The sequence below is a fragment of the Ictidomys tridecemlineatus genome, unplaced genomic scaffold (genome assembly GCF_052094955.1).
Source record: "Ictidomys tridecemlineatus isolate mIctTri1 unplaced genomic scaffold, mIctTri1.hap1 Scaffold_54, whole genome shotgun sequence".
Taxonomy (NCBI): domain Eukaryota; kingdom Metazoa; phylum Chordata; class Mammalia; order Rodentia; family Sciuridae; genus Ictidomys; species Ictidomys tridecemlineatus.
In genome coordinates, this window is record NW_027523576.1 from 2,732,030 (window position 1) to 2,754,384 (window position 22,355).

Genomic DNA, 22,355 nt, shown 5'->3' on the forward strand with positions numbered 1-22,355 from the left:
TCCAAAGATAGTACTGGTTATAAATCATGAGACTCTAAAAGGAACACATTTTACCTGGAGGTCAGGATCAGCCAAAGGTTTCTGGGCTCCCAGAGTAAAATGGTCTCTTTCTATGATCGTGTTGGTGAGCTGCAGTTTGGAGGCTGCTTTCCTATAAACTATTTCTTCCACAGTGTCTCGGCCAATCAGCCGGATCACTTTCACAGCCCTGTACGGGAGTCAAATGAGAGCAGTGTTAGAAGTCTGCAAAGCTGGGGAAAAAAGCATGCCAGGAAAATACACCCAAAAGGAAGCAAAACCAAATGCCACATTCAGGGAACAATGAAAAGGACACTGCTCATTGGGACCTGAGCATTTGTTAGAGAAATCTGGCCTCAACTTCTTCCTGAACTTTTCCCCAAAAGAGGAAGAGGAAGGAAGATGAAGTGACCACTATTGGGCCTTCATCTGTAGCCAGGATAACCCCTGGCAGGAATGTTACCTCAAGTCAAAGGGTAGCTGAACACAACTTTGTTTCCTCTTTGTGATACTGGGAACCCAACCCAGGAGAGCTTTACCATGAAGTTATAATCCTAGCCTTAAAAAAAAAAAAGTTTTGAGACAGGGTTTAGGTAAGTTGCAAGGTTGGCTTTAAACTTGATCTTCCTGCTTGAGTCTCCCATGCTGATAATGATTACAGGCATGTGCACCCACTGGCTTTAACTTCATTTTTAAACTGAATTAGGATCTAACCTGAGAAACATGAACTAAATAAATTCTAAGTTTCTTCTAATCATTTTGGAATTTAACTGTTCTTTTCAACAAAGTGAGTCTGAACTGATCATGGGACCACTGATCCCCCAACATGACTCTACAAGCCAGCAGCACAACGGGGTTCAAACCCAGTGGACTCTAACTCCAATGTGGCACTGATGTCAGCACTACACGGTCTACCTTCCTCCCCAATCCACAGCTGCAAGCCAACAGAGCAGAAAGTTGCCAATGACTAACTCACTCACTTGTTCTGGCCAATTCAGTGAGCTCTGGCAGCTGCCCGCAAGTCATTTTGAGGATTAAAATCACTGTCAGAAAAAATAACAGTATCTGCTGCTTTTAAGTTCATGCCAACTCCACCTGAAAACCATACAAAAAAGGAGCATGATCAGCAACACACAAATAAGGAACTAGAAAACACATAAGGCAGGACTGGGTCCTACTGAAAATCTGAAATCAGTCCAACTGACTGGTTTCATCCTTCAAACTGAAATTTCTGCCCCAAACTTCAGGTTTTGACCACCGTACAGTGGTCAAAAGTGCTACCTCACCTTTCATTGCGTGAACTGGGAAAATTTAATTATCAAATATAACAGAATGAGAGGTAAGCAGAAGAAAAGGATGCTTAAGTTAATTGCATGAAGACATTTAATATTTGTTTGAAAACCTTGATTGGATTTTGCTTCAAACAGTCTGTGAATAAGGACACAAGTTCTTTCAGAAAACAGCTCCAAAAATAAGAGGTCTGGGGGTTTCAGTTGTAGCTCATACAATATGATAGGTCCTAGCTTAAGTAAGTTCTCTCGACTTTGTGATCTTTCATCCAATTTTAAAAAAAATTACAGAAATGTCTTAGATGCCAAGGGCAAGGGTGGGAAAAAACAGAAGGTGTTAGACTCTACGGGGGAAAGGGGTAGATTCTCGACTTTCTTCAAAGGAATTCTCAAGAAATTTTATTCTAAGAAGAAACTAGGAAGAAAGAAGAAAAAGGCACAGGTGGAAAACAGTTTGATTTTTTTTCCTGAAAGGGTAGGTGTATCAGGAAGCCCTTGGGCACACAGTTTCAGGGAAGGGAAGAACCAGTCTCACATCATACCATGGGAAGACGCTGAGAGCTAAGGTTCTATAAGGAAACTAGAGAGTTCCCACTGGTCTTTGACTAGGTTCTGAACACACACCCATTTTCTCCTTATTTTTCCATTAAAATGGTGAAATGTTTCATTTGTAAATGGCAAACACAGTAAACTGTTTGCTTTGGCATATGAGGGAAGAAAACTTCATTTGACAAAGAAAAGAAAATACTTTGAAAATGCTTTGAGATTTAATTAGCAAGTGACCTCACTCAGCACAGCACAGTCATTTGTCAGAAGCTTCCCTGGCTGTCCTTCCCCACCCCATCGCCACCCCTCCAATGCACACACTCTGTGTTATAGTGTATTTTATGTTACCGAAAGGGCTCTTATATATAAATGTTTCCTTTCAAATACAAATAACTCTGACATGGTTAAAGATGTTTAGTTTCCAATTAGCAGTAACCCTACACTCAAGAATGCCCCTCCTTTTGCTCCTGACCTTTTGCAAATGATGATTTCCCAAAGGAATCTGGCATCCATACAGGAGAAAGAATGGAAAGTGGGAAAAGTGCCAGAACTTTCTGCTTTCAGATACCCTATACTAGGGTACTCTCTAAACCCCATAACCAGGTTAAAAAGCAAAACAGAACTGCTCAAAAGGTAATGTAATTGCCAAAGAAGAAGCCATTTTTTAAAGTAATATTTAATTAAATGACATTAATTATAAAGCAATGATTAAATGTAATTTCAAATTTCCTTCTAGTACAAATTGTTTAAATGGAAGGTTAGATGATAGTTGGATTTACATATATACATATATATATACACTAAGCAAAAACACATTTCCAGGTTACCATTTTGCAAGCTATTGAGAGGAGGGAGCTGGAGTAGTGAGAAAATTTAGAACCTAGTGACTACCAGGATAAAAAATTGGAACATCTGGGTTTTCACTCTGCTTTGGACACTGAGTTTTTTGAGTTGGCAAGTCCCAGTAACCTCTGAGTCTCAGTCCAGTTGAGAGGCGTGCAGTAATCTACATCCAGCCCTTTGATGTGCTCTCCAGGAAGCGCTCCAAGAAGGTGCTTTGGAAACACAAAGTTGTTTCGATGCACTGTGCCCATGGCTTGCCAAGTGCTCACACTGCTGAACTGCTGGCCTCTAGGTAGCCCCAAAGAGAGATTTAAAATCATGGGGTAATTCTACACTGTTTTAAAAAGATATGATAATAAACTGATGACATGAAGACAAACAGGTTCTTTCTTTGTCCTCTATTAACAATGATGAGGAAGAGTTTCCAGCCTCTGTTTGTGCTGCACTGCTGGGGGTTGAACTCAGGACCTCACACCTGCCAGGCAAGTACCACTGAGCTATATCCCCTGCCCATCTACAGCCTTTCTGAAAAAAAGAATACCCTCCATCTCCCAGACTCCACTTCTTCTGTAAAGTAAAGCAAACAAATTGAGGTCTTGAAGGTCTTATAAACTTTTATCATTGTCTGCAAATCATTTCCTCAATAGCCCTGTGTGTACTCTAAGACCGTTCTGGGCATCTACAAAGCCTACAAGACATGCAGATACTAATGCCTTTCAACTTCTAGTCTCTCACTCCAATAAATTCATTCCATGTTCACTTTATGTATTTATTTAAGATGTGGTTTTGCTATGTTGCCCAGTTTGGCCTTGACCTTCTGGGCTCAAGTGATCCTCTTGCCTCTAGCCGGGAACACAGGCCTGTGCAACCACACCTGGCCCAATGTTCATTTTAATCACATATTTGTTATCCTGGCATTGTGTGACAAGAAAAATGATGTATTTTTAATTACAATACTTGTATTCTGCAATTGTATAGTTCTTGGCAGTTTATGAGATGCCTGTATACCTGTAATCTCTTTACAATGCAACATTCCTGTAGGACAAGAGGGAATTATCAGGTGAAAAATAAGATAAAACTCAGGAAGGTTAGGTAGACCCCCTGCCAGGATGTGTAAGCAGCAGTGCCCAGGACAGAATTGTGATCCATGGCTCCAAGGGAGAGTTCCTTGGCTACCCCAAGCTGTTGCTCACAACAGGAATTTAAGGAAGCATAAAAGTATCTACCAGATATAAAAACACACGCTCATGCCAGGGGCAGTGGCACTCATCTATAATCCCAGCAGCTTGGGAGGCTGAGGCAGGAGGATCCAAGTTCAAAGCCAGCCTCAGCAACAGCAAAGGACTAAGCAACTCAGTGAGACCCTGTCTCTAAATAAAATACAAAATAGGGCTGGGGATGTGACTCAGTGGTCGAGTGCCCCTGAGTTCAATCCACCTTCCCAAACACATACACACACATTCATTTACAAGAATATGGAAAATCTCCAAATAAGTTCAGTTTTTTATAAACATTTTCAGGATTATGAAAACACACTGGAGCCTAATATAAACTATGGACTTCCTCAAAAGAGAGACTTATGAACATGTATATGTACACACACACACACACACACACACACACACACACACACACACACACACTTTCCCATATAGTTTATCCAGGTCAAGAATCCCCAGATTCTTTGGCACACACTGGATGGCCACACAGTGTGGCAGTCAGGTGTGTGCTCTATTTCATGTGATATAAAAATGGAATTAGGACACTGCTCACGGGGAACCACTAGCTCAGGGAATACATGCTGGTCACAAATCTGTGGTACCCACAGAGACACACATGCTATGGAGAAGGATAACAAAGGGAAGTGGGAGAGAGAGTTGGAATGGCTTTCTGGAGGAGAGAGTACCAAGGTATATATCATCCTTCCAACCTTTGTACCTAACACTTCAGATACCAGGCAAGTTTAGAATGCAGTATTCTGAGCACAGGAGAACTATTCTGCAGAGACCATTCTAATTTCCCCTTTCACAGGGCGCAGCGGAGTACTTATAAGGTGTTTCCCCTTGTACATTCACCCTTTGAATTGTTCCTTTCCTAAAGAATTCAAAGGTTAAGTGGCTGCAGAGCAACAAAAGTGTTTCTGCCCACCCAACCTATAGGGAGATCCGCTAAGTACCCACAGGAACCTCAGTCTTTGAAAGTCTTAGTTGGTTTCAGGCTCTAGCCAATATCCTCTTCGACTCTTCCTCACTAACATAATTATTAATGCTCCCCTGGTTCCTCCTTAATCCAAGACCCTACCTCCAGTGCTGAGCTTTGATTTTTAGGCTATACTCTCTATATAGTAGAGGTCCCTAAAGTTCAGATGATGATGGACAGGAGCCCCGACTTAATCAAAGTTAGCACTTTGGGAGCAGAGCTGAGTTCAAATAAGCTGTGTCTGACTACCCTCACGATACCTACTGAGGGAATTCAAGAATGCCTGACCATTAATATTTCTCATATGGTATGGCTGCCTGGTTTTGGGAAATGGTCACCCACTGGCAACCCACAATTGGGATGACCCTTTTGCTGAAGGTAGGGTAAGACTAAGCAGCCTCCTGGTCATACTGCTCATTTTGGTTTTTGTTTGTTTTTTAAAAAAACTTTCTTCCTATATTTATTTTGTCAAGCCAACTACCGTTTAATCTGTAATTCCCTGAACACTTGCAATGAATGTCCTTTCACCCTTGCATCCTTGGGAAACATCTCATCTGAATTCTGCTAAGGAATGACCTCAGAGTCAATCACTGTGCAGGTATTGCACTTGAACAGTTGGCTTTCAGAGCAGGGGAGGACTCATCTACCTTTCCCACAGTATCCCTCGGGCCATCATGTCTACTAGAATGAAATGATCTTGAGAGCAGAAACAGGATCTTCATAGAGCACACAGGACAGGAGTCAAGAACATGTTCTGGAATCCAGCAGACCTAAGTTTAAATCCAAGTCCTACCACTTACTACTGTGTGACCCTGTACAAGCGAGTAAACTTTCTAAATTCTTCATATACCACATAGGGCCTTGTAAAAATTAAATGAGATAAAGCATGTAAAACACAATGCCTATCAGACAGTGATCAAAAAGTGGTAGCTATTATCAAATCTAGTAAGTGGAATAATGTGAAAACTTAAAACCTCCATTAACATATATACACTCTCTCTATTTTTCTCCAGTGTTCTGTCTCAACAACTGTCCAGGAAACAGCCCTGCCTGTACCAAAGAGGCTCTTCATGCTTACTACACCTACCCTTCTCCCTCCTCACCAAATGAGCTGCAACAAGGGGCAGGAAGCTGGGGTTTCTTTGGCACCTACTGACTATTCTCTGGGTTCAGAGTCCAAATCTATTTTCTGTTGATTCTGGTGATATTCCACCAGACTTCTTTTTCATGTGGTTTAAATCTTGTATTGAGGAAAGCATGTGCTTTTAAAAGCATGTGTATATACATATACATGTATAAAAAAGAGAAATACTAAAAAAAATTAGTTTGTATCTAGTGAATGTGAAAAGGCAGTCATTCTCTGTGTTTTGGTACTATTAACCATGTTGCAATTCCAGGCATCCCTAAAACCATTCTCTGCATTCTTGGAGAATACAGCAATGTTCAAGGTTGCCAGATTCTCTACTTGTCCTTCCTAGACCCATTTTCAAGTCATCAAAAGATCTACCACCACCTGAACTAATTGCTCCTTTCCTGTAACTCAAAAAAAGTTGCATTTACTGTAATTGTGCACTCTGCAAAGCTCATGAATTTCTTTATTTAAATATATTTCTTAGAAAAGCAGTGGGTTCAGAACTTTTCAAGTTTGATTTTCTAAAGTCCTTCATTTGGGTATTAAGGGGAAAGTAAGAACAGTAGAGAGTACTGAGCTAAAAACTGTACATCTCCAAAAGTCTGGGTGGAAAGCCTTCTAGATCTAACAAACAAAATAAAGCAAAAATTATTATGCTTTTGGGGCTGGGATCGTGTCTCAGTGGTAGAGCGCTTGCTTAGCACAGGCGGGACCTGGGTTCGATCCCCAGCACCACATAAAAATAAAGGCATTGTGTTGTGTCCATCTACACCTAAAAAAATAAATATTAAAAAACAAAACAAAACAAAAAAAAACCTATTATGCTTTTGAGGTAGAATGTTTAGTGTAAATCTCTGGACCTACCAAGTAGCTCAAAAGTAATACTGCTCTTTAAAAATTAAGACTCTTCATCATGTTAAAACCTTTCTAAAGTATACTTTTATGGCAGTGACATTTTATGCTGACAATAAAAGCCATGATAGAATATTTTAAAACTTCAGTGCATGACCAAATGGGACAAGCTAAACAGCAGCCTGGGCCTTAGCAGATGCATGATTTTGAGGCCAACATGACTCTGGCTCTCAGTTACCAAGGCTTTTGTCCAGGCTGATCTGCCACAGAATATAAATTCTAGGCTATGAAAATGGGAGCTGCCAGGAGCTTGGGAGTGGTTTCCATCACCTTGATATATCTCTCTCTTTTTTAAAAATTAATTAATTTATTTTAATTGGATATATATGACAGAAGAATGCATTTGGATTCATTGTACACAATTGCAACACAACTTCACATTTCTATGGTTATACATAATGTAGCAAGAACTGGGCACAGCACTCAGCCACATAATGTGGCAAGGACACAAGGTCACAGAGATAATGGCTGCTAGCATTCATGCCATTCCTTTTAGTGCAAGAAAATAAAGTAAGGGAATTTTTCCACCAAAGAAAGGGAAAGGTTTACAGTGTGGTAGTTATTTTTAAAAGCTTTTGGAAGAATGTGTTTTAATTATTTAGAATTACAGCCAGGGGCTGGGGGTGTAGCTCAGGAGGTAGAGCACTTGCCTAGTATGTGCAAGGCCATGGGTTTAATCCCCAGTATGGGGGCTGGATAAAAAGCCACAAAACAGAATTACAACCAGGTATAGTGAAACATACCTGTAATCCTATCTATTCAGGAGAATTATGCAGGAGGATAGCAAATTCAAGAGCAGCTGAGGGAACATAGAGAAACCTGTCTCAAGCTCAGTGGAAGAGCACTTGCCTAGTATGCCAAGGCTCTGGTTTCAACCCCAAGTACCCACCCCACACACAGAAAATCGGAATTACTAATATTCCTTCTCCTCCTTCTTCTTCCTTTTTCTTTGTGCAGAATTGGGAATTGAACCCAGGGGCACTCTACCACTGAGCTGCATCCCCAACACGTTTTGTTGTGTTGTTATTGTTGTTTTGCAGTAAGGGAGATTGAACCCAGGTATGTCTTACCTCTGAGCTACTTCCTTGCTCCTTTTTACTTTATATTTTGAGACAAGATCTCACCAAATAGCCCAGGTTGGCCTCGTACTTGTGAACTTCCCACCTCAACCTCCAGAGATCCTGAGATTATAGGCATGTGCCTAGCATGATGCCCACTGTGTCAAATATTTCTTAAATAAATGAAAGGATGCATGATTTCTGTATATTAATCCCTTATTACTTATTCTTATCAAAACAGATGAAGTATGAAAATTATGTTTCATTTAAATTTTTTATCATTTTTTGCCTAGACAACAACAAATGCAATTTTGAAAATAAATCCATTGGTTATCATGGGGTGATACTTTTAAGTATTTTATCCCACTTTTATACTCAGATAAACCCTATACAACAAGTACACAACATTATATAAATATTTGTTGGTTTTTCACTTTAGTGGGAACATGTACAAAATGATGAGTCCAAATAAAACATAACTACAACCAAATAAAAGGCCTTATACTGATTTCTTTCTGTCATGACTGTGGATGTGGAATCCTTTACAAGCAATTTAGCCCACTAATTCCAATGGTTAGAATTCGTATTTGCAGACCCCATTCACAATGAATTGACAGCCTAAATATGTTTTCTAACAATCCAATTAGTCTTTAACAAAACAAAGTCTTACAGCTTTATAAAGTACTACCTTTTAAAAGGCAAATCAGTCACAGGACTTTGAGCCAAAGGCATCCACCAAATTGTAATCTTTCTTCAAAATATAGAACCCATATCATACTGGGCTAGGTTCCACAAAGGATTTGGCAATGTCCCCTGCTGTCCTCTATCATCATTGATCACTTCAGGTCAAATTACCCTTCAGTCACTTGAAGTATCATATTTATTTAGAGAGAAGTTCAAAATGCCTGAATAAAAATCTTTAATATTTTTAATGACAAGCAAAGATAAACATAGGTCAGAATCTTCATGGGCTTAGGAAAAAATAATAAGTCATCAGCTTTAAGGGACTATTTTGGTCATGTGAAACCTTCTCATGAAGCAGAAACACATGGTTTCCTTTGTGTCTCTTTTAAGTGAGATTACTTTTGCAACATCCTAAAATTAAAATATTAGTATCTAACAATGTAGCCAGAGGCAAGTTACATAATGTCCTCTCATATTCCCTTCTGTAAAAGGTTATTTTAGGAGAAGTGATCTCTACAGTTTCCTTCAATAACAAGATCCTATAAATCAATGGGCATTTAAACAGTCCAGGCAGATGGCTATCTTTTTTTTATTATTATTATTCTCACATATCTTCATGGTCTCTCTTGACTTGTTCCATTGCTTAATCTCATAATAATATTGATGCTGATAATAAAAATTTTATGCCTAACACTAACCATACTCAATCTCCTTATAGTTGGAGCCAACATCCTCCAGTTTGGGCAATCTGTGGAGTTGGAGAACAAATGACCAGTGTTTTCTACATACAGGAAAATCTTTCATTAGCTCTACTGAAATCCTGTCATTAAAGCACCCCTGACTCTTCCCATCCAAGGGCCACAACAACCCAAGTCCTTTAATCACAGAAAACCTCCTCTCTAGAATCTAGTTAATTATTTTACCTCTACAGAGAGTTGAATTAATCTGTCCAATACCATCAGCAAAAACAATGCTTGGTGCTACTGCTGGATGAGAGAAATTTGAGCATTTCTTTTAATATGATTGCTCTGTAGAGATTGCAATTGTTTTTGCTGAAGTTAATCAATGCCCCGAATGACCTTCCTCATATTTCGTAGCAATACTTCAAGCTAAAATCAGAAAGAATGACTTTTTAAAAATCATAAAGTACAGGAAAAGTCTTGAAAAATCCCAAGAAATTGCACTTTTTTTTGCCTGGAAAAAATAGCACAAAAGAGCAAGGGATACTAAGATGTTAGCAAGAGACCCATCCCAGGGAAGATATCTTCTCTCAAATGAAAACTTCAGTTAGGTAAACTGAGTCATACTTCTGCATGCCTACAGTATCCCAAATAGACTACAGCCAGCCCTTTTTAAAATAAGTCCAGGGAAAGTTTTACATCCTCCTTTGGTTGACCCATGCCCATGTTTAGACTGCCACAGTCAAAAAGTACTTCCTTCTGTGTAAGTAGACTCCTTCTTGCTATAATTTAATTTTGTTTTTCTGGTTCTACATGCCAGAGAAATAAATGAATCTATGCCTAAAAGACTTGGTCCCAGAATACACTCGAAATAACAAAACAAACAACCCAGTTAAAAAAAATGGGTCAGGGGCTGGGGATGTGGCTCAAGCGGTAGCATGCTCACCTGGCATGTGTGCGGCCCGGGTTCAATCCTCAGCACCACATACCAACAAAGATGTTGTGTCCACCAAGAACTGAAAAATAAATAGTAAAAATTCTCTCTCTCTCTCTCCTCTCTCTCTCTCTCTTTAAAAAAAAATGGGTCAAAGCTCTGAACAGACACTTCAACAAAGAAGATATATGGATGGCACATAAACACATGTAAAAGATGGTCAAGATCCCCAGTTGTTTGGGAAGTTCAAATTAATAACCCAAGTAGACATAACTACATACTCACTAGAAAGGCTAAAATGAAAAACATCGAGCACACGAAGTGTTGGCTAGGACATGTAACAACTGGAACTCTCATACTCTGTTGGTGGGAATGTAAAATAATACAATCACCTTGGAAAACAAATTGTTCAATTTCTTAAAGTTAAACATACACCAACCATATAGTTGAATGGGTATTCCACTTCTGTATGTTTACTCTAGAGAAATGAAAGCACGTCTAGAATATGACTTGTACATGAATTCTTCATAGCAACTCATTTATAATGGTCCCAAATTGGATACAAGATAAATGTCTAAAATGGTTGAGTACATAAATAAACAGTTGCCTACATAAATAAATATATGGTGGATCAATATGATGGAATTCTATTTGATGATAAAAAGGAAAAAAAAATCATGGGTACGTGTAACAAATGGCTGAATCTCAAAATAATTAGGCTGAGTGAAAAAGTCAGACAAAATAGAACGCGTACTGTATGATTTAATTTACATGAAATACAAAGAAGTGCAAATTAACTTAGAGTGACAGAACCCGGTATAGCCAATGCCAGCAATGGAGTGGCTGTGTAAGGACTACAAAGGGTGAAGGATATGTTCACTATCTTGACGATGGTGATGGTTTTAGATTGTATATAAACTTATCAAACTATACATTTTAAACATGTGCAGTTTATGTCAGACCTCACTGAAACTGTTCTTAAAGAAAATCCTATCATATCCACTAGAAAAGTTGAGGTATAATCCTGTCTTCTTTTCTCTTCTCTTCCTCTAGCCCTATCTCTGGAACATCCTGTCTTCTCTCCCTCAGATTAAACAAGTCCAGTTATTTCTTTTAAACTTTTCCAACCAGAATTAACTTTTCCTTGTGCTCTCTTAAAAAATCAAATCAATAAATACTTAAGTCCTAATAATCACATAAGAACTAAAAACCAAAAATGTTTTTAGGACAATGTTCTGAAGCTTCCACATGCTCTCTTCTAGACAATCTCAGAGAGATTAAGTAACTTGCCCAAGCTCATAAAGGAAGTGAGTGAACAAGCTGGATTCAAAGTCAGGTGCCTCTAACTCAAAAGCCTACACTAGGAGCTGGGGTTGTGGCTTAGCGGTAGAGCGCCCGCCTAGTACATGTGAGGCCCTGGTTTCGATCCTTAGCACCACACAAAAATAAATAAATAAAATAAAGGTATTATGTACAACTAAAGAAAGAAAGAAAGAAAAAAAGCCTACACTAATATTGAAACTGATGCACTCCAATTCTAAGGCATTTTTACCATCAAAGAATTGAGCAATAATATATATTAAAAGAAATTCAGCTGTATTACTTTTAAGTGTACATACAACTCAAATTATTCAACCAAGAGATGCCAAATCTGATGGACCGTCTTCAATAAACTCATCTGCATTTGGTGGTACAATTTTCCATGTGAGCTATTAAGGTAAAACAGATTTTCTCTTCTTCTTGAGTAGATTAAACCAGTTTTATATATTAAATATCCCCCAAAGTTGCCTTTTCCATAGCAAAAAGGTAACTTTGATTCAAACCAGTTTGAATCATCCCAAATTCTGAAAAAACCAAGTCAAATCAGTGACTGTCCTCACTGGATATAGTCCAAATGAATGCACAATGGAACCAGCTGTGCAAAGTCCAAAGATGAAACAAAAATGAGCACACACACGTACCCTGCCACTAATTAAAAATGTACTAGTGTTACAAGTATACAGTTTCAGTGGTGGTGTTATCTTTGTTCAGAAGCATGGTACATTATTGTAAAGCTGAAGCTATCTAGCATTTAATTAGGTTACTAATTCTGGGGAGACTCATATTACCTTCAAGTCTTTTCCTGGATTGTGACCATGCCTTAATGTATTAATTTCATGATGACTATATTTTAAGATGGGGCACATTTAAATGCAGAGTACTGGTCACATTCTCCAAAATGTCCACATGATAAGATTTTAGCTATGTATAGTTTGAGACATTTATTAGAAAAAAATCACTGTTAATTCTCACTCCTAATTTTAATAGTCAAGAGATATTTTATATTGCATTTTAAGTATAAGTTAGCATTTCACAGTCTTCACCCAAAGTATACATACAAATATCAACAGAAACAAAAAAATCATTAAGTGACATTCTGTATTTCCATTTGTGTCCAATCAACTAATAAATTCAGCCTTAATGCACTATCATCTTACTCCCTAGCTCTCATTTATGCCTATCAGAAATAAAATAAAGTCAGTGTAAAATGTATGAGTCATTATTCTTCAGTCATGCCAAAGCCATAACCTTTAACCTAAGATTACAAATAAAGTGCTATGTGTGAAATTCAATACTGTTTTAACTTTTGGGTGTTGAGGTCTAATAAATATAACATTTCGGAAGAAAATTAAAACATTCTGGATCAATTCCATTCATTTTCATGATTTCCTCAGTAGATTACTACGGCTTTGACTAAGCTTGCTGGTGTGCAGATCTGGGATAAACTGATGAAGTTTGGCATCATTTAGTTTATAATCTGTATCACCAGTTAGTACAAGACACAGAAATGTTCATTCCCCTATGCACTTCAAAGTACTTCATTTATTATCTAAACAGTTATTCTGACAAAACCATTAGTCAAGAAGAAAGTAAAGATATATTATTTTTTAAATGATGCAACTTTCACACCAGACTCCTTTAACCACCCATGCTATTTCTGGCAAAGTTTTTATTTCCTAAAGAATACATCCCCTGTCGCCATTCCAATTTTTTTCTTGCCTATGAAAAGGCCAGGGCTTGTTTTTAATTAGTTTTCACTCAAAGTGAGCTTTTATATATCTCAAGATTTACCTTAACTTTTCCCTAAGTCCCTCATTTTTCTAGCCTCTTCTAAGGAAATACTAAATTTAAATATGAGCAAGCGCCTGCAAAAATCAAATTGACTTTATCAGCTAACTTCAAGTGATGACAGCGATGAACCAGGAGACATGTACACAAGGTAAAAACAAGACACTTTACATTGGAGCTCTGAGCGAGGGCTTTTGGAGTTAATAAGAACTAAGTTTCATGATTTAGAATGAGGTATATTCTCTTATTCGCTTTTTCTTTCTTTTATTCTTCAAATTCGTACTGCAGGTATATTACCAGATAACATGCTTGTAGGATTTTGTCTTATGAAAAACACAATGTTCTGGTCTTCAGAAGCCCACATCACCAGTGAGCTGAGAGGGTGGGTTGAATTATGTCCATAGTCTTGTTAGCAAAGATGGGTTGGGCTGCAGACCAAACCAAATAAAACAACATGAGGTCAGATATGAACTTGTTTAGTAAAGAAACATAACTTTGTCAACCATTTTAGCCATTTTTAGGAATACAGTTCAGTGGCATCAAGTATATTTACTAAAACTACCTAGTAGTATTACTTTAGATTCAACTGGACTCCAGCCTCAATGTCTGGATATACAATCACTGCTTGATGCTCATGGCTTCACAGAGATAAATGCCATTCTATTTCCAGGTAACTTCCTCAATATTCAGAGCCAGAGCTCAATCAGCACAGTATAGTTGTCTACTGAGGTGAGGAATAGGCTGCCCAAACCAAGCATTTGTCTATTTCCTTCCAGATGAAAATAGAAACTTTGATCTTCTCTTCCTTGCCATTAAGCAAAGAAGAAACCCACTATTTCCTGACCTTTGGGAGTTTTGCAAACTTCAGACTGCAGTTCAGAACACAGACAAGAAACTGTCCAAGAAAAACATGCCCCAAATGAACAGGATATAAACAAAGCTGTAATTACGTAATTAATGGTAGGGACTTGACTCCCCTCACTTTGCTTCTCTGATAACAATCTGGCATTTTATCAGCATCCTCTTTATCTGGAAGGATTCACTATGTTCTGCTGCCTGGAACTATTCTGGGAGGGGACAAAGACATGCTTTCATCTTGGAAAGGAAACAGAACTACATCTAGAAGGGGTAAGGAAGAGTCAAAGCCGTAAAAAGACCTCCAAGTCTTTGTTTGACAGAAGGGAGAAGTAAATGGAAAATAGGATGCCCTGTTTCCCTGAAAGCATAGAAGCAAGTTCTAATGGGAAAGAAGTCACAGAGTCCTCAGCCAGGCCACAAGAGTGATGACTGTGCTTCCCGCCTTTGTTCCAATTCTGCACCTTCTCCCCATTGTCATCTAATTATCTTTCTTTCAAAACCAAAGAAACTTAAACTAATTTATATCATGGCATAAGTGACTATAATAACATAAAAGTCATTTACCTCCCACTGTGATGTCCATTTTCTTAGAAGGGATGAAATCCAAATACTAAAAGAATAAAAGCCTACCTGAGTCTTTAAGACCTGGCTTAAGATGAAGGCTGCATTTGAGATATCTGGGTGGAGAGAGGGCACTGCCTAAGATTTCTCAAGTCATTTCACACAGGTTGTTACTACATTGGGCAGGGTGTGTGATAAAGCTGGCCCTGGTCAATGACTAGAGTGGGTTTGATCTGGCCCCTCTAATGGTTTCACTTCTAAGAGAAAAGGGAACTGCTATGGGAGAATTAATTTATAGTAAAGAATGACGCCTTGTTTCCCCTCCAAAACATGGCCTCTCCACTTAAATCTCACAACAAGCAGCCATGGATTGGTTATGGAAGAACTTGGGAAAAATAGGGCTTTGAATTCCCTATCCTATTTAGGCCTCAGGAATATTTATTCAAGGTTGAGCCAGGGTATCTGGCCAATTCCAAACCCACAGCCTGGGGTTTCTAAATCAGAGTGTGGATTGCCCAGTGACACTAGTTCCCTTCTCTCGGGCTGAGTAGCAATCCTGTGGAGTCATTTATGTTCATACTCAGGGCCCTGGTGACAATTCACAGTGCTTCAGGTAAGGAGTAGGGCATAAAGAAGTGGCTCTGCTGGCTGGCTTTCAATAGGGAGTTCTATCAGGACATGGTATTCTAAGGCTGCCACTTTAGAGATGTGTTCAACCAGGTAGCAGAATGCTGATCCTTCTCTAGTCTTTCTCCTATGTCCAGTTTCAATCTCTTATGAATTAAATTCTTAAATATCTTAAATCATGTAGTTTTTAAAAAAAGGTTAAAGAAAATAATTGTATTATATTAATTATATAATACTGAAGCTTAGCAAGAAAACCTGTTTCTCTTCACTAGATTTATACAAGTTATAGTAAGTATAAATGAATTCTACTTTTTGTTTAATCTACACCGAAATGGAGCTGCACCTTCAACTCTCATTTCACAGGAAAGAAGGAGTCTTTGTGGGAAAATAAATAAATAAGTAGCCCGGCAAGAACCAAACCAATACTACTCACCCATCACCCACACAGACAGCTCAAGGGACTCCCTAGATTCATGTTTGAAAATAGTTTCCAGCCACTGCTTTGAAAATTATTTCTTTTCTGTGTGACACATCCTTCAGTAACAATTCAGTTTTTCCTTGGCTACCTAGATATATTTCCATAGTTTGTGCCAAAACAGATGACTTCTTCCTGTACAGTTCTAATAATCAAAAAAGAGCAGATTTATTTATAGAGCAGCACCTTTCATACAAATATATACTTTATTAATGCTCTCACTTTATATACTGAGCAGGAAAATCTCACTACTGGGGTCATGCCTAATTTTCTTTCTAAGGCTGAACTAAAGTTTCCCTATGGGGGCTGGGGTAGTGGCTCAGTAGTAGAGTGCTTGCCTAGTGTGAGGCCCTGGGTTTGATCCTCAGCACCACATAAAAACAAAAGCATTGTTTCCATCTACAACTATATATATACATACACACACACACACACACATGATATTTATATAGAAATATAAAGTTTTCCTATGTGTCTAAGAGTTTTCATCTACAGCTGAGAGAAATCTTTGATTTCTTGTAGCTGGTAGTCGGGGCACAAATGGCCTAGCCAAGTGTTCTCCCTGCTGCCAAAAGCCTCAGAGGAGCCTACCTCGCCCTCAGTGTGCCCTCACCTCAAGTTGGTGAAGGAGGGAAGTGGGACTAAGCACAAGGAAAACTCAAAACTAAGGAACCAAAGGAGGTTTTAACCACTTCATAGACCTTATGGTCAGCCAAATGCTCCTGTCATGTATCTGTCAAAGAAGTTCCTCAAAGTTACCACCTGCAATTTGGAGTAACATTAGTAATTTAAACACATCACTGATTCAGATTTGAGTTTTTCCAAATCAGTTCAGAATTACCATATAAGAAAACATAGGTAATTTTATAAATTTTCATTGAAAGCCTTGTGATTCTATTTTCTAAGAGAATAAAAACAGGGATGATCAGAAAGGTTACTGTATGTGAAAGTACTTTGTAAATTTCAAATTCTACATAAATTTTTGTTACTATTGCTTTTTTCTTTCCTTTTAGCAACTCTGAAGATTCTCAAAAATTATGTAAGATTTCAACAGTGGAAACTTAACATGACACACTGAAGACAGATAGGAAACATTTTTTAATGGTTTAAAATGTATGCATAAATAGCAACCCACAAATAATCTCATTAAGATTTTATGCTTCTTAGCCTCAAGCCACATTTTCTATTTACTAAGACACTTATAACTGCAATGACCCATGATTTCCTATACTAAGGAAATTTTCTTTTGTAAGAAATTCTCAGAACTTCAGTTAAGCCAGTTTTATTTAGCAACCTGTCACAACCACTTGGACCTAACTGCAACTTTTTCTTCTTTTTCTGTGGATTTCAGATTAGAAAAAGAGACCACTGCCAATGCAATGCCCAAGGGGGCAAGTGTTTCAAGAAAGAAAAGTCTAAATATTTGTTATTCAAAACCACAGGTTAACTCTGGCACGTGGAGAACTAGCTTGTCTTACATCACAGAGCATCATGGATAGCTAGTGGAAGGACTTGCTATGGGGTGAGGAGTTAGGATAGCCAAGACAATGGCAGATGGGTTCTGGAGTCAGATCACCTGGATTCAAATCCATGCCTTATCACTTACCAGCAGACTGAGGTAGGGCATATTTCTAAATTTTCTTCTGCCCAGCCTTTGCCCTCCCTCAGTAATAATAACAATGATAATAAGCTCACAGTGACTTTTGTGATGATTAAATGAGTTAGTATGCGTAAGGTTCTAAAACAGTGCCTGGCCCATGGTAAACATTTGCTAATTGTTATCATTAATCACTAATTAGGATGAAAAAAATCAGAGTACAAAAGATAGGGACAAGAAGTGTCACAGCACATCATGACAGAACCCTGGGTCTGACTCAACACTGCATTTTTCTAGTGCCTGACACTTTGATGTTCCCAATAAATATCTGTTGAGTGAGTGACTCATAGTCCCTGACTCCTTCCACAGTCATTTTTTCACTGTGGACACATTAGATTTATTCCTTCTGGACTCTGGAGTGTCATCTTTTTTTTTTTTATCTCCAAAGAAAGTTACTAATGCCTGCCACTTGCTACCTCAAACTGATGATAATCAATATAAGAAAAAAAAATCATTTCACACTCCCTAAAGGGCTTTGGGAAGAAAGTGATATATATATTTTTAAAGACAAATGTTCCTTTGTTATTGAGTAGGCAGGAGGGCTGGGCGTGTAGCTCAGTGGTGGAGTGCCCCTGAGAGGTACAGTGCCTAGCAGGCATCAGGTCTGGGTTCCATTCCCAGCACTAGAGGGACAAAAAATGAAGAAGAGAAAGAAGAAGGAGGAGGAAGAGAAGGAAGAGAATAAAAGAAAAAAAACCGAGCAAGCATGAGCAGTCAGTTACGGTGGAGAAGCCTCTGTGAGTCCAGATTCCATCATTTTCTTTGGAGAAGGGAACTTCTGCCAGGTGGATGGAGTGTGATGTCAGGCATTACATGTGACGAGGAGAGGACTGGATGTTCAGCCCTCAGTGTGCCAAGGTAACTGAAACTGCTAACTTATGGGTGCCTGTGGCACAGGCAGAAGAAGCTGTCCAATAGGTGGTACATCACTATAACCCCAGTGATTTGGGAGACTGAGGTAATAGGATTTCAAGTTTGAGGCCAGCCTCAGCAACTTTGTAAGATCCTAAGCAACTCAGTGAGATCCTGTCTCCAAAAAATAAATAAATAAAATAAAAGGGCTGGGGATGTGGTTCAGTGGTAGAGTACCCCTGGTTTAATTCCCAGTTGGTGGGGGGCAGGGGGGGGTGGGCAAGCTTCATTTGATTCTATGAGTTCCAGATCTAGAATTGACTTATCAGTGTAGGTGTGTGGCAACTCCAGAGTGCATAAGATCGATAAAGAAGTGGGCTGAGGGCAGGACAAAGAGGTGCATCAATGTCTGAAAGGCAACAGGAGGAAGCAGAAAGAAGTGGCCAGAGAAGGTCACTGAGGAAAGAGTATCATATGAAAGGAAGTTTGCAATAGTGTCAACTCCAGATACAAACCAAAAAAGATGACTGCAAAGCATCTAATGGATTTTTTAACTAGGAGGTCACTACAATTTCACCTTTCTAGATACAGTTTCAGCGCAGTGGTAGAAGGAGTTGGCTGCAGTTGTCTGAGGAATGATTAGGAGGGGAGGAAGTAGGAGCCTATGAACACAGAACTTTTTCTAACATCTGACCACAGAAGATGGACTGCAGACCTCTCTTCTCTTTCAAACAAGAGATGAGACCCAGGATGTTAGACAAGGGCACAGAACAGGCCCTCAGTAAATATATTTAATGGTGATGAAGAATTGTCACAAATTCAAGTGATATGAGAACACATGGTAAAACAAATGCTTATTAATGCTGACCTATGACCATTTACTCTTTTCTCTCTTTCATGAGAGGGGCCCATCCAATTTCATATATATTTTACATATTTTCAATTCATGTAGTCATGCAATAGTGCAAACATTCTCCAATGCCAATAAATAAACTTCTTGATCATAAACATAAAAAAGAGAACATATACTATAAAAAAGAGGATGTCTGTAACTGGCTTGGAGGGAGCCAAGCAGCGGAATGTCTCAATGTTCCAGGTGAGTGAGAAAAATAAGCTAAGGAGGAACAAGCAAAAGCATGCAGGTCACAATGCATCTAGTCCAGCCAATGTGACTAATGAAGCTTGTTTTAACTAGATTATAAATGAAGGAGTCCCTGCTTAGCTGAGGGACCACATGGAAAATTCCAGGAATAAACAATTGATACGTTTTAGATTGTGTACCATTTTGAATAGCATGAATAAATCTCATGCGACCCTGCTCTGTTCCACCAGAGACGTGAGTCAGCCCTTTGTGCAGCATATCCACAATATAGATGCTACCCACCTGTGAACAGCCAGCCACCTCACTTATCAGACTGACCATGGCAGTAATGAGTGCTTGTGTTCAAGTCATAAAAACAGTGATGCTTGAAATTCAGATATGCCCAAGATAAGATGATTCCTAAAAAGTAGAAGTTTTCAACTTAATAAGGAAAGAGAATAATAAGGTTGGTGGTAAGATTTATGATAAGAACAAATGAAGTAGTCCCTGTGAAACTTTAAAGAGAGAAAAAAGAAAGTCATGCTAGTTTTTCTGCCACAATTCAAGTTACAGCTATAGTGTGTGGTATTATAGTAACAAACATAGTACACGTAGGATCTGGTACTTTATAATTTCAGGCACCAGTGGGGGTTTTGAACTTGTCCCCTGAGAATGAAGTTGGGCAGGAGGGTGTACTATAGTCTAGCAAGGGTCAAGACTCAGAAGCAGAGTAGAAAAAAACTATGCCAGTCAGGGAAAGATAACCAAAACATACTATAATGTTATTTTTCCATGTCTTCATTTGAAGCCTACTATAATTAATCTTTGCCTGCCTATTTATTCCCTAATTCATATCTGTTTGAAAAGAAAAATATACATATATACTTCTGGACTTAAATGATCCCTACTACATAGGATAAAAAAAACTGCATATTGTCAGCATTTGGAACTTGGTACTGTGAAATCCTTAAGTTAGAATTTAAAATGCCTGCTGAGCACCTTGTCTACTATTTTTGAGAAAATATTTATGGCCAAGAAAATGACAGTTCCTTTTGGAAAAATATTGCTAAAGCATTTAAAAATTTTAATATTACTAAATTTAAACTTTCTCCCATTACTATTCAGTATTCCCACAAGAGTAAAATGCCGTCTTTGGGGCAAATACTGTTCTTATTCCATATCAATGGTTTCTCCTGTTAAACAATAAGCCATTTATTTTTGTGAATTTCTTGGGTCACCCATGGTTCAAGTGGAAGCAAAGCTCTTTATGATGACTTCCAGGTTATGAATCATAAAGCTCTATCACAATCTCCCCCTTGTTGGGCCCCACTGTCTGCAGAGTGCATGGCCTGACTTTGTTCTCACATGAAATCACCATGAGTGACTTCTAAAAGTCCTCGAGATGGCAAGCTGAATTTCCTTTTTTCCCCTGCTCTGCTACTTGAGGAAGCTTTCTGGACTTTCTGGAACCCACTAAGCCTTATCCTTAGGAAAGATATCCTATAAGGAAGTGGTTACTATACATGGTCAGGCCTATAGGCTGTTGTTCTATCTCACCAGCTAGACTGGATAATTTTTTTGAGGATGAAGACCTTTTTCTTTACTTAGCATTTTGCCCAAGACCTAACACCACTAAGTACACAAGGAATGTTTAGCCAACAATCAACTGATTGGATTCTAAATTTTAGAGTGAATGGCAGCAATAGGCCACAGATTATCATCATTATAAGAAATTTCACCTAAGAATGAGATTGTTTGCAGATCAAATAACTTGTTCTAACATGACCTGAATTGGCCTGTTAAAGTAACAGATAACATTTAAGAAAAGCTCTTCCCTACAAGTTTTGTTTTTCTAGCTTGCTTTGTCAATGCATTCCATAAGAGGTGAACTCCTCATTCCTCTTGCTCAAAGACATACTTAGAAAAAGGTCTTAAAGAGATCTGTCAGAGATGAAATTGGCTGGGCCCTCTTTAGGAACCGAGAGGGGAAAAAAATTGGTGTCAGACAACAGAGTATATTTTTATGCAAACATCCATAGAATACAAAAAACATGATTTCATTTCACATGCTGAACCTCAGCTACTGCTACATAGAATTCGGAAGGCCACAAGCACAGCTCTCCAAATAAAGACTAGGCAGAGCCACAGTAAGGAGGCAGAGTAGGCAGTTGCCCAGAGTGATTCCACCAGCACTGGGAAAGAACCTTCCAAACGCTGCTTCTATGTCTTCTTTATTTAAGTCCTAAAATGCCATCACCAAAGTCTCATGGCTTTATTTCAAATATATGTCCCTGTGATACAATCAGCCTCAAAGAAACTAACACTGGGGTCATTGACATGTCTGTGAAAAAAAAAAAAAGAGTGGGCACAATTTAGTCTATAGGCAAAGAGGAAGAGTGAGCAACTGAAAACCCCTTGAGCAGAAATGAACATCTCACCTTGACATCTGGCCCAAAGCCTGGCCTGGTGTCACACAGTCACACTACTTAAACCAAGAGGTCAGGGTTTCCAGACTGATGAGGTAGCAGGTTCCTTCTTTCACCAACAACTCTTAGCAAATGAGGATGGTGTAGAGAGACTCATTTCCTGTACCCTGTTTCCCTAAGCCTCCTGGAAATCAGTGGTAACCACAGGAAGGGTGGAGTCTGGGAATTCTATGCTGGGGGAAGAGGATATTCTACATTAACAGTACTGGGAAAGCCCTATTCTTGGGTGTTTCTACTTTTGTAATGGGCAAGGCTTGAGGACTCTGCTACTCTCTCTGCAGGGATCTCCGTTCAAAAAGTTCCTCTGGTAAGTTTGGACCACAAAGAGTTATCTATTTCAATCAATTCAGAAAAG

At 38.7% G+C, this 22,355-nt stretch overlaps 1 protein-coding gene across 8 annotated transcripts in view; it reads right to left on the reverse strand.

The window, feature by feature from the left end:
* The window catches only part of LOC144373966 (transport and Golgi organization protein 1 homolog), a 147,576-nt gene that overhangs the window by 75,009 nt on the left and 50,212 nt on the right, over positions 1 to 22,355 (reverse strand). For 7 of the 8 annotated variants that reach the window (XM_078036905.1, XM_078036904.1, XM_078036910.1 and 4 more), the window contains 2 exons: positions 999 to 1,113; positions 55 to 208 (listed from right to left, as the gene is read on the reverse strand). The gene's annotated coding sequence lies outside the window, so the exon portion shown is untranslated. Of the gene's footprint in view, positions 1 to 54; positions 209 to 998; positions 1,114 to 2,822; positions 2,930 to 22,355 lie in introns of those variants that run through there. The other variant, XM_078036907.1, reaches the window with a different exon arrangement.